Below are 5,146 nucleotides of genomic sequence, written 5' to 3'. Positions count from 1 at the left end.
CACAGGAAGCAAATCACAACGTGACATTCTTCAATCAGCCACTAGGTGGAGCCAGAGAGCAGAGATATTTCCCTGGATGTGTGTTATCATAGGGAACTTGTGTATAAATATAAGAAGAGCAAAGAAATAACTCATAACCAGAGTGCATCCTAGTCCATCCTGTGAGTGGATCAAATGGAGGCATATATAGGTGTAGCAGGTACTTTATCCATACCTTCAAACTTTGTGAAATAAATAAAATAAGGATATTTAGAAAAAATACTCTTGCTATGCACAAACACTTGTCACTTAGACTATGAGACATTTTAAAGTGGAATTAAAGTTGAAAAATAAAAAAAATTCTGAACAGGTATGTTCTTTCCTGCAAAAAAAAAAGACATGCAATACACTTACCTGCCTGTTTGGAATTCCCTATAGAATGTGCGCATGCACGGTGCAGCTTACATTCTGGCACACTGCCTGAGTACCAGGATGGCTGTACTCCTGTGCAAAAACAGGAGTGACATCATTCAGCGCTGGCCAATCAAGACGACTGAAGACCAGTACGCAGAAGAAGCCATGGACAAGATGCCAGCACCAGCGAGACCAAGGTAATTTTGCCTTTAGTTCCGCCTAAATAACCATTAAGTGTATTTCCACTTTTGCAGTCACAGTGAGAACCATAACCATTACTTTATATTTGTTACATGTCCCCATTCACATAGCACAGCTTAAAGTGTATGCATTCAGTTTCACTTATTTTCTCCTATTTGGTCTGTTGTTAACCCTTTTGCTACCAGAGCTGTTTTTGCATTCATGATTAAAAATCATTTTAGGCCTGAAGATTACATAAAAGCCCCCAAACATTACATATTTTCTGAAAGCAGACGCTCTAGAGAATATAATAGTGGTAGTTCTAATTTTTTTTATGTCATACGATAATACTGCAAAGGTCTAGGAAACGCAATATTTTAGTAAAAAATACACTAAAGTTAATTTTAGGGCACACAAACACAATAAATTACCCAGGGGCGTAACTACAGGGGTTGCAGGGGTTGCGATTGCTACCGGGCCCCATGCTCCAGGGGGCCCAGTAGCAAACCAGTGGGTGAACTTCCAGGATTGCAAAAGTCACACTTGCGACCGGGCCCTGGCATTGCACCACTGTGGGGAGGCCCCAAGATTGCAGGAAGGGAGCCCACTACAGAACTTGTGAAAGGATCCTGCTGCGGGACCATAATAAAAGGCCATGCAACGAGAGTAAAGAGGCCCAGGATTAGTGGGAAGAGCCCTGGGCTTGAAGGGAAGGGCCCCGGCCAGGGATCTGGGGGGGCCCTTCATGGTTTCTTGCATCGGGGCCCTGAAGGTTCTAGTTACGCCTCTGAAATTACCAATTTTTTTTAGTAAAATATAAAAGATGAGGTTGCACTGAGTAAATAGAAACCTACCATGTCAAATCTTAAATTTGCATGCGCCTGTAAAATGGCAATACATTTTGTATAGGTGAAGCTTAAAAGCCCCCTATACGTCATCAAGTTTAGTGTTAAGGACAGTGGTAGCTGGTGCTCCATCAGTCAGAAGGGGGGGAGGGGGGCGGGGGCGTCAGACGGACCCCCCCCCCCAATCACTCCAGCCAGCACCACCATATTTTCCCTCCCCCCGTGCCAGTTTACTTACCTTGCTCTGCGGGACTGACAGGCAGCAGCGGCAGTGGCGGCAGCGGCTTCCCCCTCAGTCTCTATGTTCCCTCTTGATGGCCATCTCCTCCCTCCTTCTTGGCCAATAAGATGCCTTCTCCTTTCGGCCAATCGGGAAACAGGTTTTAGGACCGGCTTCCTGCTTGGCTGGGAGGAAAATCAGTGGGGCAATAACGAATATTCATTCGCTATTGTCACATGACTGGGTGGGCTCAGTGCTCTGCGCCCCAAGCCCACCCTTTTTTGAAGCCTTTTTTTTTTTAAGCCTCTGGCTCTAATCACATACTTAAAAAAAAATTAAATAAATCCCCCATTAAAATCCATGCATCCAGTGCCCTGCATGTAGATTAGGGGGCAGGATGCATGGATGGGGGGGCGGCGCCCCTGCGCCCTTAATGGACGGGCCGCCACTGGTTACATTGCTCTCACTCCAGCGTGCGTGTTGATATGTAATATGTGAATCACAATCAGCGTTTTAATGTGTAGGCGCCCCAACACATGTGTTTACATCCATACGTGTGTATATGTATGGGTGGGAAACCTTAAAAATTTTTGGGTGGGAATTTTACATGCTTGGATGTAACTTACATTTTTTAGAATTTTAATTTTTTTTTTAACTTAACTCCTTTTCATTACATAGGAGACAAAAAGTCCCCTATGTGATGATTTTTTGGTGACAGGTTCTCTTTAATGAGACATCTTCCATAAATGTAATGCAATGTATATCAATGTATATCGCATTGCATTACATTCTTTTCCAGCCAAGCAGTCCAGGGACACAGAGAGGCGGACATGGTACCCAGGGTTATCCCCTCTATATGTCATATGTGCTCAGGCTAATAAATGATTTGGAATTAGAATGATTGTAATAAATTGTATGATCTGAGCAGTTTGATGTGTCTGCGTTTTATATGTTGCTCTAAGTACTGTGTACTTATATAGCTTGTATAACTGCAAGAATTGATCAGGGCATAGATATATTGGCTATCAGCATGGTATAACTGTGGGCAGGTCAGATGGGTTACGTGGTGGGCACATCTGCTTGGGTGACGTATCTGCGCATGCAAGGTATGTATTAAAAGTGTTTTTGTTTTGTTTTTTCAAATTCATTTCAGTGATGCTTGAAGTTAAACTTTAAAGCGGAGTTCCACCCTGGATTTTTTTTTTTTTTTTTTTTAATACCCCCGGGACAGTCAGGGCTAGTGCATTCCACAATGGCTAGCCTCTGATCTGTCCCGGGTTGCACTTACCTGTTAGGACAAATACTTACCTTGCAAACGTCTTGTCCAGCGCTGCCATCTCAGATGTGGGCAGCTTGAAGCCAGCGAGATCCCCTTCGGCGTCTTCTTCCGCCTTCTTTGGTCCCACGATGCTCTGCGCCGGCCCCGACGTCACTTCCGGGTCGCGCGCGTCATCCCTCTACAGCTTCTGGGCATGGAACTGACGTCGGGGCCGGTGCAGGCGCAATGATTCCTGGGAGCTATGACGTTCAGCTCCCAGGAATCATTGCAAAGCCAGGAAGTGACGACGGGCCGCGGCCGAGGAAGGAGGAAGAAGGAAGTAAGGTAAGTATTTTTTCTTCGCTACGAGGTAAGTAAAAAAAAAAAAAAAATATGCGATTATCCATTTCTTTTTCAGGTGACCCGGAGCGAGAAGATGGAGGTAAGTATAAAAATAGGGTGGAACTCCACTTTAAGCCCCCGTTCACATGCAGGCGACGCTACCTCGCACCGCGACCTCCGAGGTCGCGGTGCGAGCAGCGAGCCGCGACCTCAGAGCGGCCGCCACAGACTTTATAGCATTGAAGTCTATGGCGGTCGCCTCCCGGTCGCCCCAAAGAAGCTCCGGACCCTTTTTCTAAGTCGGAGCGACTTGTGTCGCTCCTATTAGAACGGGTCCGCAGCTTCCCTATGGGAGGCGACCTACGGCGACCTGTGAGGCGACCAGGTCGCCTCACAGGTCGCCCTAGTGTGAACCGGGGCTAAAGCAACTCTATCATGGTAAAATAAAAAATAAATAAAAGATGAAACCCAGGTATAAAGTGCACAAACTTCACATATCTGAAGTCCCCACTGGTATGCTTGTAAAAAGGCAAACAGTGGATGGAGTTTAGTTTGCCCACTAGAGGTCTTCCTTTGCTCACAGTTATAGGCCATGAATAGAGCTACTAGGGTTGTGAAAGTGGAGAGAATGTGCAGGTAAATTTGTTGAGGTTTCCTGCTATGGCCCCTTTCACATGGGCTTTCTGATCAGGTCCGCCTGTCAGTTTTTCAGGCGGACCTGATTGGATGCTCCATGTACCTCTATGGAGCAGCGGATGTCAGCGGCGACATGTCAGCTGACACCCGTTGCTATCCAATCTGATCCTGTCTGTGAAATCTAGATGGATGGAAACCTTTTTTTACATCCGTCTGGAGGATCGGATTGGATCAGATCAGATCGGATGAAAACAGACAGGCGGTCTGTTTTTATCTGATCTCTGATAGAGGAGAGCGGGGATCTGACATGTATGTCTCTGCAAAGTAAGCAGAGACCAACCTGTCATCTGCCTGCTCAGGGGGGGATCGGTGGATCGATCCTCGCTGAGCAAAACGGAGTCCGCCTGGCGGAAAGCCCATGTGAAAGGACCCTAAAATATGCAGCTATTCTGGAAAGTGGCTTTCTTTGTCTGGGGAACACCTCAAAGACTTTATCTCTAGTGGGCTATGCTCTGGGAAGAACACAATATGTAGGATGCCATGCCTTTGTTTGAGCATACCCCCAAACTTTCTGAGATGGGAATTAGGGACACCTATTAATAAAAGTATGTAGGCAAAGGACATACACCACTGCCACACCTCCGTTAAAAGAGAAATGTGCAAAACAAGTGATTACGACCAGGCCTATTTCTAGAACTTTTTGTTTACAAGGTAAATTAGTATTTATTGCTAGAAAATTACTTAGAACCCCCAAATATTAAGTGCCGGTTCACATATGTGCGGCTGCGGCGATCGCATGTAATTTCGGAGCGCACTGCTCCTTCATTACATGCGATCGGCTGTGCGGTGCGAGTTTAGCCATACACTTTGTATGGCTAAATTTGCACTGCACCCGCAGCAAAGATGCACAGGACCCTTTTTTTCAGAAGCATCAGGATCGGATCGCACAGTGGTTCACACTTGTGCGATCCAATCCTGTGCGAACTGTAAAGATCGCACTGCGATATGCGATCAAACTGGGGGTGTCGTTAACATTTCATTGACACCCCCAGCGTATCGCATATGGCAGTGTGAACTGCCAGGGGTGCGTTTGCGATGCGGGAACAGGCTGCGAATTCGCAGCCTTCCCGCATCTCATAAGTGTGAACCGGCACTAAATACATGTTTTTTAGCAGAGATCCTAGAGAATAAAATGGCTATTGTTACAATATATTATGTCACACTGTATTTAAGCAGCGATCTTTCAAATGCATTTTTTTTTTCTAAATACAC

Source organism: Pelophylax lessonae (genome assembly GCF_965119305.1).
Source record: "Pelophylax lessonae genome assembly, chromosome: 11".
Classification (NCBI taxonomy): domain Eukaryota; kingdom Metazoa; phylum Chordata; class Amphibia; order Anura; family Ranidae; genus Pelophylax; species Pelophylax lessonae.
The sequence above is the reverse complement of the archived record's forward strand: the minus strand, read 5'-3'. Positions refer to the sequence as shown.